This window comes from Microcaecilia unicolor, chromosome 9 (genome assembly GCF_901765095.1).
Source record: "Microcaecilia unicolor chromosome 9, aMicUni1.1, whole genome shotgun sequence".
Classification (NCBI taxonomy): domain Eukaryota; kingdom Metazoa; phylum Chordata; class Amphibia; order Gymnophiona; family Siphonopidae; genus Microcaecilia; species Microcaecilia unicolor.
Genome location: NC_044039.1, coordinates 174,387,004 through 174,410,855, shown reverse-complemented (window position 1 = coordinate 174,410,855; position 23,852 = coordinate 174,387,004). Strand labels below are relative to the sequence as shown.

Genomic DNA, 23,852 nt, shown 5'->3' with positions numbered 1-23,852 from the left:
AAGTAGTAGTAGAAATACAATATAAAGTACCTGCAATTAATACATGTAACTACTTTGGTTGTACCCACAGAAAGGCAGTATATGAAATCTGTGACCCCTTAACTGTTAGTGTGTGATAAATCCTGCACCAACAGCTGACACAGCTCAGTAAAGAGACCTCTGAGCATTGAATGTTAAATCTATGTAATACTAAGAAGACTAGTCTATCCAGTGCGTTTTTTCAAGCAAAAAAGGTGCCGGTACTCAAATGCTTGGCCACCCTTCAAGAGTAGGGTGATCACTGAGGGACCCACCCCATATTAGCCAGGTCCCCTGCAACCAGTCACAGAATCTACGACAAGGCAGAATTGGTGTGTAGAGCCTGAGCTCTTTCATTAAAACTTGGGGTCCATGAGTCAATTTTAGCAGACAATGAAAAAGCTGCCGGTACTCAGTACCCCCTCAAAAAAGGCCCTGAGTGTATCTGACTTAAGTTCCACTCTTCAGTCTTCCAAGTTGTTGCAGGCAGGGTAAGGAAAAGACTGTGAAACCTACTACTGCAGAGTACTTTTTCCATGAGATACCTGAAAATATGTTAACCGCTTAGTAGCCAGCGATTGGCTTGTTTGCGGTATAACAAACGTCAGAAATAAAAAAAAAATTTCTCTTGGCCGATGTACTCCAGGGATACCGCAACTGAGCAAGCAGACCACGGCTAATGTTTTGTATGTGACCTGCCATTCGTCTCTTACTATTCTAGCTTCCAATTATGAGACACAAAACTCTGAGTAGGAATGTATTCACCAGGTGGTGGTTTAGCTGTTTAATCAGCATTTTGCCATTCTGTTAAGGTCTACTGCACACCACCAGAATGAAGGCGGTGAAGATTTCCTTGCCTGCTTCCAACCCTGTGACTGCTCAACTGACAAAAAGACAGATTTCCCTTTAGAGTCAATGAAGGTTCAGCTGTTCTGCTCTGTCCCTGTGTGAACAAATCTCTAAGCTGGAATGACTAGCTCTAATTTCTTTTACAAAGAAGAATGTAAAATTAGGGCACAGAACAATCCCTAGTTGTGCCCCAATCATTTTTTTGGGAGGGGGGGAGAGAATGTAGGAAATCAAAGTCTGGCATTCCAGGGACATTTCTGGTTACATCTGCTCATCACTAGAGCTGTAGGAATTCAGCCTTATGAAGCGGTGTGTACTGATAAACAGAAACTAAATATAATTAAAGGAAACAAGTCTTTGGATTTCTTGTACGGAAAACTATTAAGGTTGGCTGGACACACAAAAAAATTCAAGGCCTTCAAAAAATAAATGATTATAATTAGGTTTATTTTTTTTTATCATTTACCTCTTGAAAAGATTTCTGGACTGACTGCTTACTCTCCTTCCATTCAAGTACGTAATTAACTTAAAAATTAAAGGTTATCTACTTTATTGCATTTCTTAAAAGGCATTTTCATTTAGTGCCAAGGGTATTTCTCTCAAGAGAAAAGCACTGCAGTGGTGACATGTAGAATAAGCCCTCTGGACACCCACAGCTAGCATTAGCCATTATTTTTAAGCATTTAGAGATGTACAATACATGCCTATCATGTTTTTTTCTTCATTTTCAGACAAAACGCAAGTCACTAATTACGTTTGCTGTTGCATTATCTTTTTAACTTATTTTCGATACAATGTGCATATTGCAGATTTTTCTTAATCCAGCTGGTCATATTAAGAAAAGTTCCTCTTCAGTTATGCACAGCCAAAACAATGTGTGGGAGATGAGTGAACAACACCCAATGAGCAGTAATAGACATTGTGATAACACGTCCCATCCAATGTTTTCAAAATTTCAGTCCAAGGGTTTAGAGATTACAGCTGTATAAAATAGCATATTTTACTATTCGGCACTGAGCTTTAATTAACAAATAATAAAAGAGGCAACGTGAAACCAGAGATTAAAAAGTGTTTATTTCAGTAGGATTTAGCACAGTAGAGCCCCAGATTATTTGTATTCGAATTTAAGTCACTATTCGGCTGAATACAAATAATGTATTTGGGGCCAAATCGAATAGGAACATTTGGTACAGCCCTATTGGAGGTTATCAAACATGTAGAATAATTGTAAACAACTAAAATACAAACTAGATTGCACTTTGTAATTACAATGGCTCAGCGTTTGCTTCTCTCCCCCAAACCAACTACAACGTAATCATTGTTGAAGCCTGTGTATCTATATAGCTATACATATCTCTCTCTCTCTGTGTATATATATATATATATATATATATATATATATATATATATATAATAAACTACTAGACTATTTTAAAAGTTAACATGACATTAGATTGGCGATGGATGTAGGGGGTCTTGCACCGATTGAATGTGGGAGGCCTTATGGAAGATACACGACGGAAACTGGCGGGGTGGAAAGATCTTCCTCTATCTTTGATGGATAGAATAAGCCTTGTGAAAATGGTTCAATTTCCTAGGTGGCTGTACGTACTTCAGGTTCTACCTATACGCTTATCACAAAGGGATTTGAAAGGCTTCTATAAGTTGGTGGGTGCTTTTTGTTGGGCGGGGAAAAAAACCAAAAGTGAAAATGGCGGTCATGGAGACAGGGAGGTCTGGGTCTTCCCAATATGAAGATGTACTATCAAGCATGTTTGTTGAGACACTTGGGGGACTGGTTTGGGGATTCTCAGATCTTTATGCCAATTGAGCTGGAAAGGGAATATTATGCACCATACCATCTTTTTTCGTTGTTGCACTGCACAATGGCTCAAATACCCCACCATCTTGGGCATGCCAGTTACGAGACGTGTGGAGAGCCCTTGTTGGGAAATTGGGGGGGGGGGGGGGAACCCATATATTTCAGATCAACTAACCATGGAATGGAGCATTTAGCCCGGACTGGGATAACCCCGTTTAAGCTGTGGGAACAGAGGGGGATTTCCCTTTTGGAACATGTGTTAGGGAGAGAGGATGAATTGCTTTCCTTAGAGTCTCTGGAGGGTCAGACTAGCCATTCCTGGAGTGTCCATTTTGCTTACGCACAACTTAAGCATTATGTGACGTCCCTGGACAGATCAAAGTTGAGGTTAAAGGTGGGTACCTTAGTCCGGAATTTTTTAATGGAAGTTTCAGATCAGGGCCTTTCTGTATCGAGACTTTACAAGGCCCTGGCAAAACTCCATTCAGGTCAAATTTTACTGCTTTAAAAGCTAGATGGGAGTTAAATTCGGGGGTCAATTTGGGGAATTGGGATGTGTTGGCTACTCTTAGAGGTTTCTTCAATCTGACTACTGAAGTGAGACTTAGGGAATGTGGGTATAGAGTGATCCTGAGAGCGTATATGCCCAAAGTGCAATTAGCTCATGTGGGAAGCAACAGAGATTCCACTTATTCCAAGTGTGGTCATCACAGACATACCTTTTTTCATGCAATCTGGGCGTGTCCTAAGGTTAAAAAAATTGGGGGAACAGATTAGGAGATTCTTGATACGTTTGTTTGACCAAGAAGTAAAGGAGTCCCTAGAGCAGCTGCTGCTGAATGTTCCTGGAGCGTTCCAGCCCCTGTTGAGACATGCTTGCTTGTTAAGCAGGAAGGTATGTTTGGTGGCTCAGAAAACCATTTTACAATATTGGATGTTACCAGATCCTCCGGAATTTTGGCATTGGAGCAATCAGGTGCATCTCTTGGCTACATGGGAGGCAAGAGAGGCAAAGGGCACTATCCATCGCAAAAAGCACTTTTTACTTGTCTGGGACCCGTATTTGAACTTAATGAACCCCCGAGGCCGCAGTCTCATAGTTAATTTATAGAGCATCTGGGTTGTGTCTGCTCCGTTCGATATTAATTACACTCAGCCTCTTTGGGGAGTGAGGGAAGGGGGGGGGGGGGAGTTGGATTACTGTGTGAGGGCTGGATTTAACTTTTATAAGAGGTAGGGGGTAGAAAGGTGGGATGGGGGGTCCTTAGGTTTGGTTTTAGGAGGGAGGTGGGTTGGAGGTTTCTGTTAGTGAATAAATGTGATTGTTGGGGTTTGGGGAGGGTACTATGTTGTACAAGGCTATCTGAGGTGAAGCACATTGTTTTCTTTTAATGAAGTATGGTTTCTGGATGCCTGTACTTTACTGTTGCTGGGAGTTAGGGGAGGCTGGGTTAAGGGTGGTTTTGAGGGCAGGAATGTTAAAGCAAGATCTTCTTAGAGATATTTGGTGATTAGGGGTCGTTATCTATGATGCATCATCAACAATAATTGTTGTAACATAAAATGGGTATGGGAGGTGGGGTGGGGGGGAGTGCTATTATATATTTGTTCATGTTATACCTCGGGAGGGTCACAAGAACCAGGACCCTGCGAGGCAAGTGTGTTCACTATGGGGGGAGGGTAGTTTAATTTTCGAAAGGTTGTTGGTTAATTGGGGGGGGGATGGGGTATGTTTCAGTACTTGGATATGAATGGGGGTGTAGAGATGGGTAGGGGGGAGAAAAGGTAAAACTTTGATGGTGTGAGAATTACCTTGTTAATATTCTGTTGGTGTGTTCTAACTGGCTGTTTACTCTGCTGTACCATCAATAAAAGTGTTGAAATATAAAAGTTAAAATGCATGAGGAGTGACACCCCAGCAGTAATGATTTTAGTTCTCATAAGTCAAAGAATATTTTTCCTGCATGACATCTTTTAACTTATGTTCTTACTGTCTTACAGGAGGGAAGGGGTTGAAGAGTAAACATGTCTGTCTCAAACAACAGATGCTAACAGGTGTTTTAACTACTCTGCAGAGTGCATTTTCTTCTTCTCATTTCATTTATGTGCACCATAAATAATTACGATCGTGTATATTAAATATTTAAAAACTGCATCTGGGCTTTGTCTTTTAAACTCCCAATGTCCTTTACACAAACAAACCAAAGATGATTTGGTACATCTGAGATGAACACGGCAGCCAGATTTATATTGGGAAAAGTCAAGATTTGAAAGCGCCTCACCCCTTCGAGAAAGGCTTCTCTGGCTCCCCATCAAAGAGAGAATATACTTCAAGGTCCATACAATTATCCATAAGATCATATCAGGAGAATCCCCCAGTTATATGAACAACCTGATTGACCTCCCAATTAGAAACAGAACAATGTCATCGCAAACATACCTCAATCTACACCTCCCAAACTGCAAAGGTGTCAATTACAAAACATACTATGCATCCAGTTTCTCCTTTCTGGGTAGTCAACTTTGGAATGCTCTCCCAAGACCCACCCGAGCTATTAATAACTATTTACCTTTCAGGAAAATGTTAAAGTCCCATTTTTTCAAGCAAGTTTACCCTAATGGACCAGCTTAATTCCACCAGATCACCTACGATACTCCTGCTAAGACGTTGATGCTTACTCTTGACCCCTATGTTATACTCAATCCCTCATCTTCCCTCCATCCTTTACCATTTCCCTCCCTTTCACCTATCATATCCTTGTCTACCTTCCCTATTCTAGTTCATTACCTTCTTTTCACATGTCCTTTGTAATGCCTTTCATAATTAAGTAGTTATGATCATCACAATTTATAATACTGTTCCTACATTTCCTTGTTTTTACTGTATTCTTTACCATGTAAGATGCTTTCTTTTACTATGTAAGCCGCACTGGACCTGCTGTATGTGGGAAAGAGCGGGATACAAATGTAATAAATAAATAAAAACCCATCTTCATGGAGCTAGTCCTGGTTTTTACTATCAGAACATGGAAAGGGATGAATCCTGGACTGTGGATGGAACAAGGAGAGTGGTCCTCCCCCCCCCAAAAAAGCAACAATTAGGAAATCAGAGTCACATCTCTATGCATACACCGAGGCTGGCTCAGCCGGTCTCCCTTGACATTGAACTACATATGGCTGCCCTTGTCCTACCAAACCAAGTTTCAAATTCTGAATTAAAATGTGACAGAGACAATACAAAATATTTTACTATGCTTCTAGCTGAATGTACAATGTCTCGAGCCATCCACAGAAAGCTTAGCCTTACGTATTTCTGGAAGCCTAACGCAGTACTATTGGTAACCCTTTCACTGTCTCCTTTAGTGAACGTACAGGTTTCAAAGGGCATTCATATAGTAGCACTATCCACTATACCCCTGCCCCAAAGTGCTCAAAATGTAAGTGGATTCCTGAGGCAATGCGAGATAATCCCCCCATTATATATGGGTCACCCAAAGCTGGATGCAAAGCCCAGGTGCATGAATAAACTAATTAGCCAATTGGGTGCTAACAACCAATTATTGACATTAATTGGTTCATGTGTACATTTGCCTAACGCTGTACTATAACTCTGCGTGCCCAAAGTGTCCTGTGTGCAACCCAAAAGGGGGCATGGCCACAAGAAGGTCAAGCACATTCCAAATATTTAAGCACAGTGTTACTGAATAGCAGAGCTATGTGCCCAATTTGAATGCCACGATATATACCTGGTTTTAGCTGGTGTAAGTCCTCACACCCAAAGCTGGGTGCAGGAACCTGCTCTAAGCTCTATTAAGGGTGTTCAGCCTGGAGTGTCCTTTATAGATAGCGCTTAATGCGTATTTTTTCCGGCACTTAAATTTGAGAGTCATTTACTGAATCTGGCCCAAAGTGACTTGCCCAAGATCACAGGAAATGTCACTGGCAGAAGAAGGATTTGAATCCTGGCTTCCCTGGTTCTTAGTGCATTGTTCAAACCAATAGGCCACTACTGCTCTCTAAGTGCTTGAGATAGAAGTATGAGGCATCTGAACAGTTTGTACCCATTATGTACAAACATTTTGACTAATCTCTGGCACTAACAATTCAAATGATCATGCCCAGATAAGACAGCAGCATGTCAGCCACTTTCAGCTGGCTAAGACTCTTCAGCTTGGAGAAAAGACGGCTAAGGGGAGATATGATAGATGTCTATAAAATAATTAGTGGAGTGGAACAGGTAGATGTGAATCGCTTGTTTACTCTTTCCAAAATAGGACTACGGGGCACTAAATGAAGCTACAAAGTAGTAAATTTAAAACAAATCAGAGAAAATATTTCTTCATTCAACATTTAATTAAACTCTGGAATTTGTTGCCAGAGAATGTGGTAAAAGCAGGGTTAAAAAAAAAAAAAGGTTTGGATAACTTCCTAAAAGAAAAGTCCATAAGCCATTATTAAGATGGACTTGGGGGAAAATCCACTGCTAATTTCTAAGATAAGTGGCATAAAATGTATTGTACTGTTTTGGGACCTTGCCAGGTACTTGTAACCTGGATTGGCCACTGTTGGAAACAGGATGCTGGGCTTGATGGAGTATAATAGCAGTATAGCAACATTTATGTTCTTAAATTCTAGGAGTTTGTTTGAGCCTCTAAGCACAAAAGTAGGGGTAGAATTCTGTTGCTTTATATTATCATACTAGCCGTTGAGCCCGTAAAAACGGGCTAGTATAGGACGGGGGGTTTAAAGGCCCCTTCTCCTCGCCGCTGCAAGGCCCCCCACCCGCCGCCAAGCTCGCCGCTGCCCCTCCAAGGTCACCGCTACGCCCCCCCCCCCGTCGCCGCCACCCCTCCACCCGGGCCGGGCCCTCGCTTCACTACTGAAACAGCGCAGGAACGCAGCACACAGCTCAGATGAGCTGCCGTCCTTCTTCTCTGCCTGTGTCCCGCCCTCGTGGGCGAGGGCGGGACACAGGCAGGGAAGGAAGGCCGACGGCAGCTCAGCTGAGCTGTGTGCTGCGTTCCCGCGCTGTTTCTATAGAGGAGCGAGGACCTGGCCCGGGTGGAGGGTGGGTGGCGGCGGCGACTCCGGGTGGGGGGAGTGGTAGCGGCGACCTGGGGGGGGAGGAAGTGGTAGCGACGGCGGTTTCGTCCCTCCCCTTGCGCAGTAGAGACCCTCTCTGTCCCACCCCCGTCATCACGTAGTGATGCGGGGGCGGGACAGAGAGGGTCTTTACTGCGCATTTGCGAGTGAGTTCGGTCACTCGCCGTTTATATGTTTGATGATTATTCCTGTTCTTGAATGCCAACAGCCCTAGCTTGAAAATAAATCGTCTGCTAAAAATTCTTTGCCAACAGATCCATCTCTCTTCATCGATAAAAAAGGCACAGGAGACTTGAAAAGCAGCATTGCTAACATTTGAATATTTTATTTAATTTCTTATATACCGCCTGCAAACCCAAATGCTAGTGAAGCGGTGCATAAATCAGGTACAGTAGGTATTTTTCTGTCCTGGAGAGCTCAAAATCTAGTAATAATTTTAGCTATGTTCTAAATTATCAACTTCTGCCCAAACATAGGATAAAGCATGGTAGAAGAAATATTAAAACACAGAAATCATGGGGGAAAAAATAGCACTTTGTGTGCTATAATGGTGGAAAGCACTAGGGAGGAGAAACTTCTCCATGTGTGCACAGGAATGTGACAAAACATGTACAAATGCAGTACTACTGCTTCTTACAGAATGAGGTGAGGAACACATGCGTTCCACATACAGTGGTGGAAATAAGTATTTGATCCCTTGCTGATTTTGTAAGTTTGCCCACTGACAAAGACATGAGCAGCCCATAATTGAAGGGTAGGTTATTGGTAACAGTGAGAGATAGCACATCACAAATTAAATCCGGAAAATCACATTGTGGAAAGTATATGAATTTATTTGCATTCTGCAGAGGGAAATAAGTATTTAATCCCTCTGGCAAACAAGACCTAATACTTGGTGGCAAAACCCTTGTTGGCAAGCACAGCGGTCAGACGTCTTCTGTAGTTGATGATGAGGTTTGCACACATGTCAGGAGGAATTTTGGTCCACTCCTCTTTGCAGATCATCTCTAAATCATTAAGAGTTCTGGGCTGTCGCTTGGCAACTCGCAGCTTCAGCTCCCTCCATAAGTTTTCAATGGGATTAAGGTCTGGTGACTGGCTAGGCCACTCCATGACCCTAATGTGCTTCTTCCTGAGCCACTCCTTTGTTGCCTTGGCTGTATGTTTTGGGTCATTGTCGTGCTGGAAGACCCAGCCACGACCCATTTTTAAGGCCATGGCGGAGGGAAGGAGGTTGTCACTCAGAATTGTACGGTACATGGCCCCATCCATTCTCCCATTGATGCGGTGAAGTAGTCCTGTGCCCTTAGCAGAGAAACACCCCCAAAACATAACATTTCCACCTCCATGCTTGACAGTGGGGACGGTGTTCTTTGGGTCATAGGCAGCATTTCTCTTCCTCCAAACACGGCGAGTTGAGTTCATGCCAAAGAGCTCAATTTTTGTCTCATCTGACCACAGCACCTTCTCCCAATCACTCTCGGCATCATCCAGGTGTTCAATGGCAAACTTCAGACGGGCCGTCACATGTGCCTTCCGGAGCAGGGGGACCTTGCAGGCACTGCAGGATTGCAATCCGTTATGTCGTAATGTGTTACCAATGGTTTTCGTGGTGACAGTGGTCCCAGCTGCCTTGAGATCATTGACAAGTTCCCCCCTTGTAGTTGTAGGCTGATTTCTAACCTTCCTCATGATCAAGGATACCCCACGAGGTGAGATTTTGCGTGGAGCCCCAGATCTTTGTCGATTGACAGTCATTTTGTACTTCTTCCATTTTCTTACTATGGCACCAACAGTTGTCTCCTTCTCGCCCAGCGTCTTACTGATGGTTTTGTAGCCCATTCCAGCCTTGTGCAGGTGTATGATCTTGTCCCTGACATCCTTAGACAGCTCCTTGCTCTTGGCCATTTTGTAGAGGTTAGAGTCTGACTGATTCACTGAGTCTGTGGACAGGTGTCTTTCATACAGGTGACCATTGCCGACAGCTGTCTGTCATGCAGGTAACGAGTTGATTTGGAACATCTACCTGGTCTGTAGGGGCCAGATCTCTTACTGGTTGGTGGGGGATCAAATACTTATTTCCCTCTGCAGAATGCAAATAAATTCATATACTTTCCACAATGTGATTTTCCGGATTTAATTTGTGATGTGCTATCTCTCACTGTTACCAATAACCTACCCTTCAATTATGGGCTGCTCATGTCTTTGTCAGTGGGCAAACTTACAAAATCAGCAAGGGATCAAATACTTATTTCCACCACTGTAAGGGAGAAGAAACAGCGCTGCTAACCAGCAAGACATTTATTCATCAATAGTTCAACAAGATCCTTGATTTTCAGGAGTTCAAAGACGCTCATAAAGTTTATTGATTTCCACTATGGTACACTCCTGATTAAATATTCTGAGAATTACAAAACTGACTCCCACCAGCAGCAGCAAAATAGTGCTCTTCTCCATACATGCAATGGCGCAAACTCAGGCCTGGCTCAGTCCGGTCCCTTGGAATGGAGCTATATGGTCACCTTACCTGGGAATAGGACCAACATAGGGTACATGTTTATATTCTGAGGCGTTCTGGCTGATGCTTTGGCTTTAAAATTAGTAAATGGATGATCTAGTGGAAATATTTCATTTGAATTTTGCAGTATGGGTAGTTATACTGGCATTTTCTTTTGGTTATGTTTTATCCTGCTTTTGTTCTAGGTAGTAGATTCTCTAAAGTACCTGCGTACTGGCAATGGAAATAACAGCTGCCTATCCTCTCCTGGCTAACCCTTCTCCTTAGTTTCTTTCTGTCCTATCATATAATTGCAGTTCTTTTTGTTTACTTCTTTGTATTTCCATTTATAAACCACTTTGATTTTGTCTCAATAAACAAACACTAACAGTTTACATCAGTGGCAGTATTAGATATACAAGCAGGATTTGAAAACACAGCTTTGGTTTTTTTCCCCCCTCATTAAAAACAGGAGCAGACAATAACTGGCACCTTTTTTCACCCATATAACAAGAAATTAACTGCTGCCAGTTCATATGGAAAGAGGGGCTAAACCTATAGATCAGTTTTCTACAGTACTACTAGTATTAAATATTTACATAGTGCTACAAGGGTTACATAGTACTTTACATACATATAGAAGAGCAGGTTCCTGTTCTATAGAGCTTACAGCCTAGTCAACTCTGTACTGCTTATTCCAGAAAGTTCATTTTCCAACTGAGAACAACAGAACTATATCTCCCTACATGCAATGGGGTAAAACCAGGATTGGCTCACCTTGTCATACTTGACATGATAGCAACTAGCAAATGGGCTTTTCTTTGTGCAAGTTTTTGGAATTCTATACCTTAAGAATAAACCTTCAGAGTGACCCTGTTTTTATTTATTTATTTTTTTTACTGCAACTTAAGGCCCCCGTTTATTCAGCCGCACTACAGGCATGTTAGCGTTTGTAGCGTGTGCTAACCATGTAGTTGCCCATAATATTTCTATGGGCATTTACACAGTTAGCAGGTGTTAAAAATGAAAGCACAACTTAGTAAACAGGGCCCTTAAAGTATAGCTATTTTCCCAAGTTTGATAATGGGTGTCTTTGAAAGACCTTAATGAGGAAATTCTATGGTTATTTTATGGAACATAAGAGTAACCATACTGGGTCAGATCAATGGTCTATCTAACCCAGTATCCTGTTTCCAACAGTGGCCAAGCCAGGACACAAGTACCTGCCAAAAACCCAAATCGTGGCAGCATTCCATGCTACAAATCCCAGGGCAAGCAGTTGCTTCCCCGTGTCTGTCTCAGTAGCAAACTATGGACTTTTCCTCCAGGAACTTGTCCAAACCTTTTTTTAAACTTAGATACGCTAACCGCTGTTACCACATCCTCCAATAGAGAATTCCAGAGCTGAACTATTCGTTAAGTGAAAAAATATTTCCTCCTATTTGTTTTAAAAGTATTTCCATGTAATTTCCTTTAGTGTCCCCTAGTCTTTGTACTTTTGGAATGACAAAAATAAAAATTTACTTCTACTCATTCTACACCACTCAGGATTTTGTAGATCTGTATCATATCTCCCCTCAGCTGTCTCTTTTCCAAGCTGAAGAGCCCTAACCTCTTTAGCCTTTCCTCATATAAGAGGAGTTCATCCGCTTTATCATTTTGGTCGCTCTTCTTTGAACCTTTTCTAATTCCGCTATATCTTTTTTGAGATATGGCGACCAGAACTGAATGCAGTACTCAAGGTGTGGTCGCATCATACAGCGATAGAGGCATTATAGTATTTTCAAGTCTTATTCACCATCCCTTTTCTAATAATTCCCAGCATCCTGCTTGCTTTTTTGGCCGCCACCACACACTGAGCAGAAGATTTCAGCTTATTATCTACAATGACACCTAGATCTTTTTCTTGAGTGATGACCCCCTAAGGTGAACCCTAGCATCAGGTAACTATGATTTGGATTATTCTTTCCAATATGCATCACCTTGCATTTGTCCACATTAAATTTCATCTGCCATTTGGATGACCAGTCTTCCAATTTCCTAAGGTCTTCCTGCAGTATTTCACAATCCGCATGTGTTAACAACCTTGAATAGTTTTGTCTCATCTGCATATTTATTCACTCGTCCTTCCAATTTCCATATCATTTATAAATACGTTAAATAGCACCAGTCCCAGTACTGATCCCTGCAGCACTCCATTTAACCCTACCCTCTGTTTTCTGTCCAATAACCAATTCTTAATCCACACCAGAACCTTGCCTCCAATCGCAAGACTAATTCTCTTAGAAGTCTCTCATGAGGAACTTTATCAAAAGCTTTCTGAAAATCTAGGTATACTACATCAACTGGCTCACTTTTATCCACATATTATTAATTCATGCCTTCAAAGAAATGAAGCAAATTGGTGAGGAAAGACTTCTCTTGGCTGAACCATGCTGACTCTGTCCCATTAAACCATATTTGTCTGTCTATGTGTTCTGTAATTTTATTCGTTACAATAGATTCCACTATTTTGCCCGGACCAGGCTTAACGGTCTGTAATTTCCCAGATCACCCTGGAACCCTTTTAAAAATCAGCATCATACTGGCCACCCTCCAATCTTCAGGTACTATGGATGATTTTAAGGACAGGTTACATATTAGTAATAGCAGATCAGCAATTTCATACTCCAGTTGTTTGAGTACCCTTGGATGTATGCCATCCAGTCCAGGTGATTTACTACTCTTTAAATTGTCAATTTGGCTCAGTACATCTTCCAGGTTCACCGAGATTTCTTTCAGTTCCTCCTTTGGTTAGTGGGAGGCATGAAAAAAATAAATGTATATAGTCACCTTATTCTTAGGTCACTTTTCTATGCATCCTAATGTTTTGGGGGTTTTTTACTGTTACAGTATTTGGAATTTCAAAGAGTCTGCATGCCACAGAATCCACATAATTTTTCTTGGTATTCTTGGTTTTTCTTGGTTCATTCTTTGTACTCAGTCTAACTTACTAAGATTCTTAATGGTTCGCACGTCTATGTAGAAGCACACAGAAAAGCTGGGAAAAGGCCTGAGCATGTGCCGGCCATCCCCTACCACAGTGCCTGCCCATGCGTCTATTCTAGCTGCCCTGCTGAGTGTATGATCTTCCTACTCTCCTGTATTCAATTTTCTTTACCCTCTTAAAATATATACTCTCTTTCCTTTAATTTTATTCCCCAGGTCTGATAGACAAGAAGTTCAGACCCCCAAAATTTAATCCCCCCCCCCCCCCCCCCAGGACAATCAACAGGGATTCATTGTTCCCTACTAGGAATCTCCCTCAGACCATCTCTCCCTTCACAGGGAAGGCAGGGACTCCCCCACACCTCCTGGGATCTCTCCTCCATTGCGCCTGCAACAAATCAGCTTTCATCCATCATCTCCTGCATGCCTCAAAAATGCCACTAGGCAGTAATGCAATGTTCCATATCTGCACCCCGTTTGTTCCTCTTGCCATCTTATCTGGGTGCAATCATGATCCTTCAAGTGCTAAGTCCAGCTCCTACCCTGATCTGGGAAACCTCCAGTATCATAAGACTAATGGAGCTCACCACTGTATCGAACTGTATGTTGCCCTACTCCAGAATGCTGATCAGTTGGGCTCATAATTGTTCAGAGCCCTGGAGACAGAAGTGTGGTTTCCTTGCAGTGTCTCTGGCTGGAAGCTTGATTCAAGAGTCTAGCAGCAGCACCTCCTGGTGTTAAAAAGCTCAGATTCACACTTTGTTGCCTTTGGCTCTCCTGGGAAGTACCCAGATTGTCTGCTCTTTAACATCTGTGGCACTGAAATCAACCAGTAGGAAACTTCTCCTTCCCACTGGTGCTGGATTATTAAGCGCAGAGGAATGCTAGTTAGGGGGTGATCACATCAAACATGCCCCATACTTCCTATCAACCCTCACCAGAGTGAATCAGCACAGACAGCGCTCAACAAAGCCCAACAGTGCTGGCATCAAGAACCATGAAGCTGTGCCACATAGGGCCTGATGACTGCATTACTTCTCTGGTGCTCAGACGTTAGATTGCTGGCTCAATGGCAGTTGCTCTGCTTCCTGGGTTGACATGGGCTATGGATGCTGCAGAGACAGTCACAGTCCCTGGAAGGAAGTGTTGTAGCCTTCATGCAATATTCTTCCACCCCTCTCATGTAGCACATGGTTGTTAATCTCTTAAGATTTCACTTATGCACTCAGGCCCTACACTTGGGGGCTGCTGTTCACACCTACACTGGCAGCATGGCTCTCCATTATGCCTACCAGGCCTGGTGGCTTCACAGTCATCAGAGAGGACTATTCAAGAGATTAGGTGGAGGAGCCGCCTATGGTTATAGCAGTGGCTGCATACCAAGAAAGCCAGGGTTTAAGTCCTACTGGTACTCCATGAGATCTCTGGCAAGACATTTAACCCTCCTTTGCTTCAAGTAAAAACTTGTACAGTATTTTAAGCTGCCTGAGTAATAAATCTAAGTAAAAACCAAAAAAAGAAACATATGATTACCTTTTTTAAATTGAACTAACAATATATTTTTTGACTAGCTGTTGAAGGCCAGAGCCTTCTTCCCCTGGTTCGGACAATATCAGCAAAAGAAAACAATACAGTCATCTGCGGTCATATCGCCCTGATCTGAGGAAGTTGGTTTTGGCTTTTCAAAGCTTGTCCAAATATGTAGTGAGTCCAAGAAAAAAAAGGTATCTTCTTTTTTACTTTTGTTTTATTTCTAGTTACCATCTTTAAAGTGGACTAACACAACTACAACACTATTTTATCCAAGCTTCCTGGGACAGCCAACTATTAAGCATTGGGCTAGTGGCTTGTGAAGTCAGTGTTCAAGTCTCACTGAAGCACCTGGAGACCCTGGACAAGTCACATAACCCCCCCCCCCCCCTTTTTTTGGCACCATCCACAGAGGTGACTGCTCAGAAGGAAGCCTCTATCTTCTAGAGGAAAGGTTTTCTGTATCTAGCTATCCCATTGACCCTATGGGTGTTTTCAACAAGCAACAAGAACCAAGGAATCCAGCATCAGAGAATGACACAGAGATGGGGACAAGCAGTAATCTGAGGTAAACCACAGTAAATATTTTGAAGGGATTACCACAGATGCAGAAGAAAAAAAAACTGTTTACCACCCTGCAGGAATAGTAAAAAGCTTTTTCCCCACGGTAAAACAAAGCAAAAGTGTTTACTACTGATTACTGGGCATCCCTATCTTTTCCTGTCCCCCTGCCCTACAGCCAGAAATCCATCCACCATCTCTGAACTCCCCCCCCCCCCCCACATATCTTTTAAGTTGTATTTCCTTCCACAGGTCTCCGGCAGCCAGCAGCGATTCACCCCTGCTTCTTGTGCTGACTCAACAGAGTTCTGTCTGATGCAATTTCCTGTTTCTGCTCAGGCGGGAATAAGACAGAAAACTGTGAGGTTGGCACGAGCAGGGTGAATGAATTGCTGCTGGCGACCTGTGGGTGGAAACACAAATTTTGAAAGGTACCTTGGGGGAGGAGGCATAGGCTGGTGGTGGAGAGGATAGCTCAAGATTGAGCATGGGGGCTTGCCAAGGTGCTGTAATGCACTGGGTTGTGTCTTGAATTTTGCAGTCTGGTTAAAGTAGATGCGTAATTTTTAAATAAGCGCATTGTAGCTTCAAAAGCTAATTTGGCTTCTTAGACATGCAGGACTCAATATGATCCCACAATAAAGCCAAATTGTTAGCAAACTCCTAATAACGAACCACACATAGAAGTATTGGAAATAATATAGATCTACCCAAGCGCAATATTCGTGGGGGTAGAGGCAGACACATAGTCTTGGGTGGGGTTGGAAATGGAACCCTTCAAAGTCTAAAAACAAATCACATAGCATCTTTCACAAATGGGGGTGGGGGTACAGATGCCAATGTTTAAAATAATGAAATCCTAACTAAAATTTTAATTAATCCAATGTGGTAAAGGTTTGAAATGTTTCTGAAATTCAGCATCCCAGAAAAAGCCCCGCAATGAGTGGGGGGCGCGGGGGAGGCTGGGTGCAAAAAAAAGCCCATTTGGATTGGCTGCTGGTGTGTGCCTCACACATGCAGAGCAAACCAAAGCCACAATGCAATGTGCAGGACAAGGACAAGCCTAAGACTCTGTAAGGGTGGGAGCAGTATTCTGTTTAATAGAACTTTCAGAAAATCTTTTATAGATTTTTCACTTATTTGAGAAAACGTAATCTAATCACCATCAATGTGGTTGTTGACCCTCACTGACAGGACTAAAATAATGCAAACTGTCCCCGGGAAGAAAACTTAAGTAATGAAGTTTGGTTCCACTGAAGAATTTAATTTCGCATTTGCACAGTTTTATTCCAGATCTGAAAACCTTATTCCCCACTTTCAGGCAGGATGTGTGCAGCGTCATTTGGAAAAAAACAACTCTGTAATGTAATCAGCGCCAAGATAAAGGCCAGTAACTACATGCTAAAAAGATTTTAGGTTGGTTTCAGGGTTTTGCCTGGCCACGTTTGTTTAGTCCAAAATAGGTTATTTTTTGCTATATTTTTACACTTCTTTTGATAGTTTTTGTTATTGTTATTTTTTACTTTTAATGTGCAATTGGTTCAGCTTTACTAGTTTCCCATGTTAAGAATTGGTGAGGGGAATTGGCCAGAAGAGTGATAAATAAAATATACAGTTTGAATTGGTGAATTTTTTGTCTAAGCGCTCCCTTTGCAGTGTGCCATAAAGCTTATATTATGAAGGCTTTCTGTGTTTGTAAATACTTGCCATTTGCAGTTTTCATTACCAGTTAGTATTGTGCAACAGGTAGACGTGACTCGTTTGTTTACTCTATCCAAAAATACTAGGATTAGGGAGCATGGAATGAAGCTACAAAGTAGTAAATTTAAAACAAATCAGAGAAAATGTTTCTTCACTCAACGTGTAATTATACTCTGGAATTCATTGCCAGAGAACGTGGTAAAGGTGGTTAGCTTAGTGGGGTTTAAAAAACGTTTGGACGGCTTCCTAAAGGAAAAGTCCATAGACTTAAAATGGACTTGGGGAAAATCCACTGCTTATTTCTGGGATAAGCAACATAAAATGTTTTGTACTTTTTTGGGATCTTGCCATGTATTTGTGGCCTCTGTTGGAAACAGGATGCTGGGCTTGATGGACCTTTGGTCTGTCCCAGAATGGCAATACTTATTTATTTATTAGGATTTATTTACCGCCTTTTTGAAGGAATTCACTTATGACTTAAATGTTCAGTTGGCTTAATTGGCTGCTCTCGGAAAGCACAACACAGAGCAGTGTGCAGAACAAAATAGTAGGGGGACCAAATTTGCTAACGAGCTATGTGGGAAATCAGGTCAAAGGACGTATGTTCCAGAAATGTGACCACTGAGGAACAATACACAGGATTTGTGCACACTGAGGGCAATGTTTCCTGGCAGACGACAGCTGGTAATATCAGTCCTTGGGGCAGAAGAGTGACAATTTCATGTAGTCATCTGCTGCAAGTGGAGAATATCACTCTATAGAAGATAAAGTGCAACAAAAGGCCAAATTGAGAAGAGGGAAAGGTCTTTCTGGCATCAGTTTTTTTTGAAACATAAGGGTAGGAGTGACAGCTTGATCAGGTGTGATGGTATCTGTACAGTAGAGTTGTTGGTAACATTGTGCTCAAGGAGACAGCACTGTTGCATTGTTGGAAGTCTGTCAACTGAGACCAAGTGGCCATTAGCGCAGAGAAAATAGAAGACACAGGTATGGACAGTGCAGTGGGGGGTCAGAATCAAAAGCTCCCAAGCTCCTTACTCAAATCCAGTCAGTGATTTATTACTTATTTTATTTATTTAGATTTTGCTCACACCTTTTCAGTTGTAGCTCAAGGTGAGTTACATTCAGGTGCACAGGGTATTTCCCTATCCCTGGGAAGGCTCATAATCTAAGTTTGTATGAGGCAATGGATTTGGACATGGGAATGGCCTTCCACAGCAGTTACTGTAGTATCCTGCCCCTGCCACCGGCATTTGTGGCAAAAGTTAATCCTTACACCCCTGGACATCAATATCCAGTGTTTCCTGCCAGATGGAAGCACAAGATCTGCTCTGAAATGGGGCTACATAAGTTCAACTGCCTCACCTGTTGTGGCAGAATCACAGCTAAGGACTGAATAAGTGGGTCACACACCTCTACCTAACTGCAGTGCTAAGGCTGTACATCACTGCTCAACTGTTCCCAATGCAGGCAGTACTCTACAATTGCCCAAAGGAGCATCAATCTCCTTACTCCCTTCTCAGTCAACATTCAGCCTGACAGGATCATTCTCCTTCAAGATATGTAAGAGATGTCCAATATATCTCCAACTGGGTGCCCATCCTTCTAAAGAAATATTCCCCTTAGATAGCTTAAGAGCAGCTACAATAGCCTCAAGTGCCTGCTTATGATCTAAAACACCTCAAGCTGCAAATATAGAATGGTCCTCACTAACCACAGCAGACCACACAACACATAACAGCAGATGACGGCTTCATCTATCACCTCTAAAGTTAATCTCAGCAGAAACCCTGTAGTCTCTTCTTTTCACCCTCAGGGCTGCTTCCCTGACCCATCCTGCTGCCCCTCCCCCTCTGCACTATATAGTAACATTCCCCATGCAGATAGCATAGGTGTATGTGATAAATTCCTAAAATCATCTACACTGGACCATCAATACTCCCCGAAAGCTATTACAAAATTAATCAAATTAATTCTAACTCACAACTATTTCCGTTTTACCATCAATATCTAAAAATCACGGGCACTGGGATGGCATCACAATATGCTAACCTCTTCATGGCAGAGCTGGAAGAGACATTTTAGAATACATTATCAGACTAAACCCTTAAAATACTACCGGTATGTTGATGACATTTCCATGATTTGGAGAGGGAGAAGAAACTCTCAAAACAATTCTACAGTTCTTTCAATACATACCATCCTACAATCAAATTCAAAATTGACTACTCCTCAGAAAAAGTCAACTTTCTAGACACTGCAGTTTCCATCAATAATGGCTATAGACAAACATCTACATAAAGGAAGCTTATGGAGAGACGTAGTTATCTTAGCTACCTCCACAACCCTATATATACAAAAAAAAAAAAATCTATTATACACAGCCAAGTCACATGATACCTTCGTATCTGCTCTGACCCATGAAACAGAGATAAACACCTAAACATCCTGATTGAATCCTTCAAACAAAAAGGCTACAACTCCAAAATAATCTCCAAGAATATTGCCTCGTCCCTTAAAACACCCGGGGGGGGGGGGGGGGGGGGAACCCAGAGAAACTTATTGCAGTACAAAGAAAAGAAAACCACAGAGAAGAGTCCCCCTTGTAGTGCTGGACAAACTGAGAACAATCATAAAAGACCAACAGCCACTTCTCCAGAAAGATGAATTACTGAAAGAAATATTCCCAGCTCCACCTGCCGGGCCTTCTGACAACCACTTAATTTAAACAAGAATTAGTGAAACGCAAGCTCCCACTAGAAGCTCAAAAAGAAGAGAATGACAGGTCCCTCCAATATACCAAGCTGCAAATTGCCAATATATTTCACAGTCACTCACATGGGAAAAACATTCAGCATAAGGGGATCCTACACATGTTCATCTTCAAATGTGGTATATATAATTCAATGCAAAAAGTGTGAAGGGTGCTATATTGAAGAGACAAGCCAGATGCTAAAGACAAGAATCAATTTACACATATATATTAAACATTACAATGTCAACCGGGATGTCACCTCTGTGGGACAGCACTTCACAAAACCACAACACTGCATCAATCATTTTATAGTGAGAATACAAAAAGAAAATTTTAAGACGATCCAGGAACGCAAGGCCTTTGAAATCAAAATGATGAAATATTTTGACACCCACCAGACAGGACTTAAACATCTGGGTTTTCTATCACATTACAAACCATAAAATTATACTGCCTTTTCACTCTCTTATCACCCATCCATCTCTCACCTTACCCATCCCTACTCTCTTTCCTGTGAGACTGGTCATTGGAATGCTTTTATGCTTAACTTATATAGTCTGATATTTGTCAACATTTGCTCATTTCTGATCTGAAGAAGAAAGATTACCTTTGAAAGCTAATCAAAAAAATATACTTAGACATACTGATCTGGTTTCTTTGTAGTTCGCAACCCACCTCGAACTGAAAAGGTGTTTGGTGGGCTATAAGACATATTAACATCTTATTTTCTTCATGTTTTGTTTTATTTCTATACTAGGAAAAAATGCCCGTTTCTGAGTGGAATGAAACGGGCGCTAGCAAGGGGCCCCCTCCCTCCGTCCCTCGAAGCTACTTGCCTTGTTCGCTGTGGGCCGTTTCGGCCCTCGAGTATCAATAGCTCCGCCCTCGACATCATGACGTTTTGACGCGAGGGCGGTGCAGACACTCCAGGGCACACCGGATATCTCGGGCGCCTCAACTTCCGTGGAGGCTTCAGAACGTTGGGGTTGCCTTTTATATATATAGATATTACCTGCAAAAAAACCTATATTCTGGCCTTCATTCTCCACTAAGCTATTCATTCCAGCCTTAAACCTGCATCTCCAAGCTCATTCCATCATCCTGCGCCACTCTGACTGGACTCAACCTGGTAAGATGACATGGGCAGGCAAGTAAATGCCTACTAACCAGGTCTTTTACAAGGCTCGGCTGTCCCATGATGTCCAACTATTTGTTCCATCTGTTCTTCAGGAAAATTTGAATCAACAAGGTAGAGCACTTTTTTTTGTTTAGCTTCTGGGGATGAAACTTGATATACTGCCTCTCTGTGGTTACAATCAAAGCAGTTTACATATTACACATTGAGCCTGCAAATAGGTGGGAGAATGTGGGATACAAATGCAATAAATAAATAAATATATATACAGGCACTTATTTGTACCTGGGGCACTGGAGGGTTAGGTGACTTGCCCAGAGACACATGGAGTGGGAGTCAAACTCATTTCCTCAGGATCAAATTCCACAGCACTAACCACTAGGCTACTCCTCCACTTGCTGAAGTCTTTATGCCCTGTCATCAAAGAAGGAGCCTAAAGGAACCAGACGAGTCCACGTGGTATCACCACACACCCTGTATCCTGTCACTTTCTATAAATGCAGTCATACCCATTAAAATTAGTTTCACTAGGTAATTTTTACATTTAGTTTGACAGAGCAGTTTCTTCCTGCTCCTTTGTTTCAAGACATTTGGAAATGGCTTCTGCTGGGACTACTGCAGCATAAGCCTTCTTTTACTCCATTTTAAAAAACTCTTTCCACACAGAACTACCACTACAGCCGTGGACTGAGTTTCACTCCAAAACCTGATATCTGCAGAATCCGAGTATAGTCACAGGGGTTGCTCCTGAATGATTTTGTGGATTCCCATTCCTTCTGCCTCCTTCCCTCTTCTCCCTAAACTGAGCCTTTGAATGCCTCCTAGAGCATGACATGGGAGCGGGGAACCGCAGTAACCGTGGGGATGGGGACTGGGACAAACTTTGTCCCTGTGTCGTTTTCTACTTTGAAGCCTGTTAATGAACTGGACTGTTATTTAAGTTTGAGTGATGCAGTGATATTTTGATTTTTTGGAAAAATAAGCAAACATGCTAGCCACAACTAGCAAAATTTACATGGGGGATCCTGTACATCCTGCTACCAGCACATCTTCTAAGAAGACATCTTCTATTGCAGGAAGGACTGTGGAAGACAGGAGAGCTACCCTCTAGGGCATACAAAACAGGTTGTATTTTGTACCCCTGGACATTGTAACAGGGTGAATTAGGATTCCTTGAGGTAGTAGAAATTAGCTATTGTTGGGGCTGGAAGGGTAGAGGGTGGTGGTGAGGAGGGTTATTGTGGCTACTCGCTGTTATTATTGTTTTCTATTTGTAATTTATACACAATAGTTACACAAAATATTGTTCCTTTTCATACTTTAATAAAAAGATTTAAATATAAAATCATAACTGTTCGAGGCTTCTGTAGATGAGGACAGAGCCCATCGGGGCAGGGACAAAACCTGCGGGGACAAACTTTGTCCCAGAGTCATTCTCTAATGCCACCTCTGGCAAGCCAAGATGCAGAAGACAAGTTCAATTCAGACCTCCCGTATTGCAAGGCAGAATTTATTTTATTTACTGGGATTTAGGAACCGCCTTTATGAAGAGATTCACCTAAGGTGGTGTACAGTAGGTACAGTTTAACATAAAACTTACAATTTTAATAGTAAAATAACCAAGAATAAACATAAATACAATAAATGAGGTAAACTTGAAAACAGTAAATTGAAACCTAATAATATAACTACCATGAAACAGTATCAAAAATATACACATTTAACAGAACTGGAATTCAAATATCAGAGATATAATACAATGTCCAAATAATTCGTGGAGGAGTGGCCTAGTGGTTAAGGTGGTGGACTTTGGTCCTGGGGAACTGAGTTCGATTCCCACTTCAGGCACAGGCAGCTCCTTGTGACTCTGGGCAAGTCACTTAACCCTCCATTGCCCCATGTAAGCCGCATTGAGCCTGCCATGAGTGGGAAAGCGCTGGGTACAAGTGTAACAAAAATAATGCCAGCACAGCACTGAGCAGGCTCCAATCCACTTGCAAATGAAACTGTACTAACAGGCTTCCTCTTATATTAAAAAAAAAAAAAAAAAAAGTGATGACTAAAGCCAAGAACTCCTTCTAGTCAGTCTGCTTACACAAGTACTTTTCAGCAGTATAAACAAATCACTCTTTTCTAATGCAATACAGTTCAAAAATGCAGCCTTAAGAATGGAACCTCAAGAATAGCTTTTTCTGATGATGGAAAGTGCACTCCTAAACCTTTATTTAATGATATTTCTAAAGATTTCCAAGAATGCTTGGAAAGATGTTACCTGTGCTCAGTGATGATAGTTCAGTATTGCCTATTAAGCTTTTCTTCAACAAGTCTAGTCCATACACTCTAGTTTAATTCTCTTTTCTCTTGCTAAAAGGACTTTATTCCTCCCTCAATGAATTTTAGCACTTTTGACTTTGATTTATTGAATGTGGGACACTGGTTGCTAGGCTTTCCATTTCAGTGCTCCCCGTTTTTATTGTTAATCCACAGGGACAATGGGCTCAGTTGTAAAGAGACTAGTGTGAATGAGTTTACCCAGTATGGCCTGATTAATCTCTCACTGAAAACGGCAGAATGTATTTTTTCCCCTTTTTTTAAAATCATGGAATACCAAACAGGAACTGTATACTGGGACCAGCCACTACCGGTCACCATGACAACAAGCCTCATGGTTCTTCACTTGGGTTTAGTCTCACTCATAAAATAATCAGACTAAGAAATTGTAATGCTACATTGTGTGGTAGAGTGTGCTCTTCAAGTGATATGCCTCAGGTTTAATTATTGCTACTCAGCCTCCCATCTCCCTGCTAGCTTGCAAATTTGCAAAAAAAAAAAAATGGTAATTTGCTATTTTCTTTATTGACCTTCAAAACCAATGTCCCTATCATGGTACACT

At 41.9% G+C, this 23,852-nt stretch overlaps 1 protein-coding gene across 4 annotated transcripts in view; it reads right to left on the bottom strand.

Moving 5' to 3' along the window:
- Window positions 1–23,852, bottom strand: part of DAAM1 (dishevelled associated activator of morphogenesis 1) — a 348,912-nt gene that overhangs the window by 246,022 nt on the left and 79,038 nt on the right. The gene's annotated exons all lie outside the window — the stretch shown is intronic.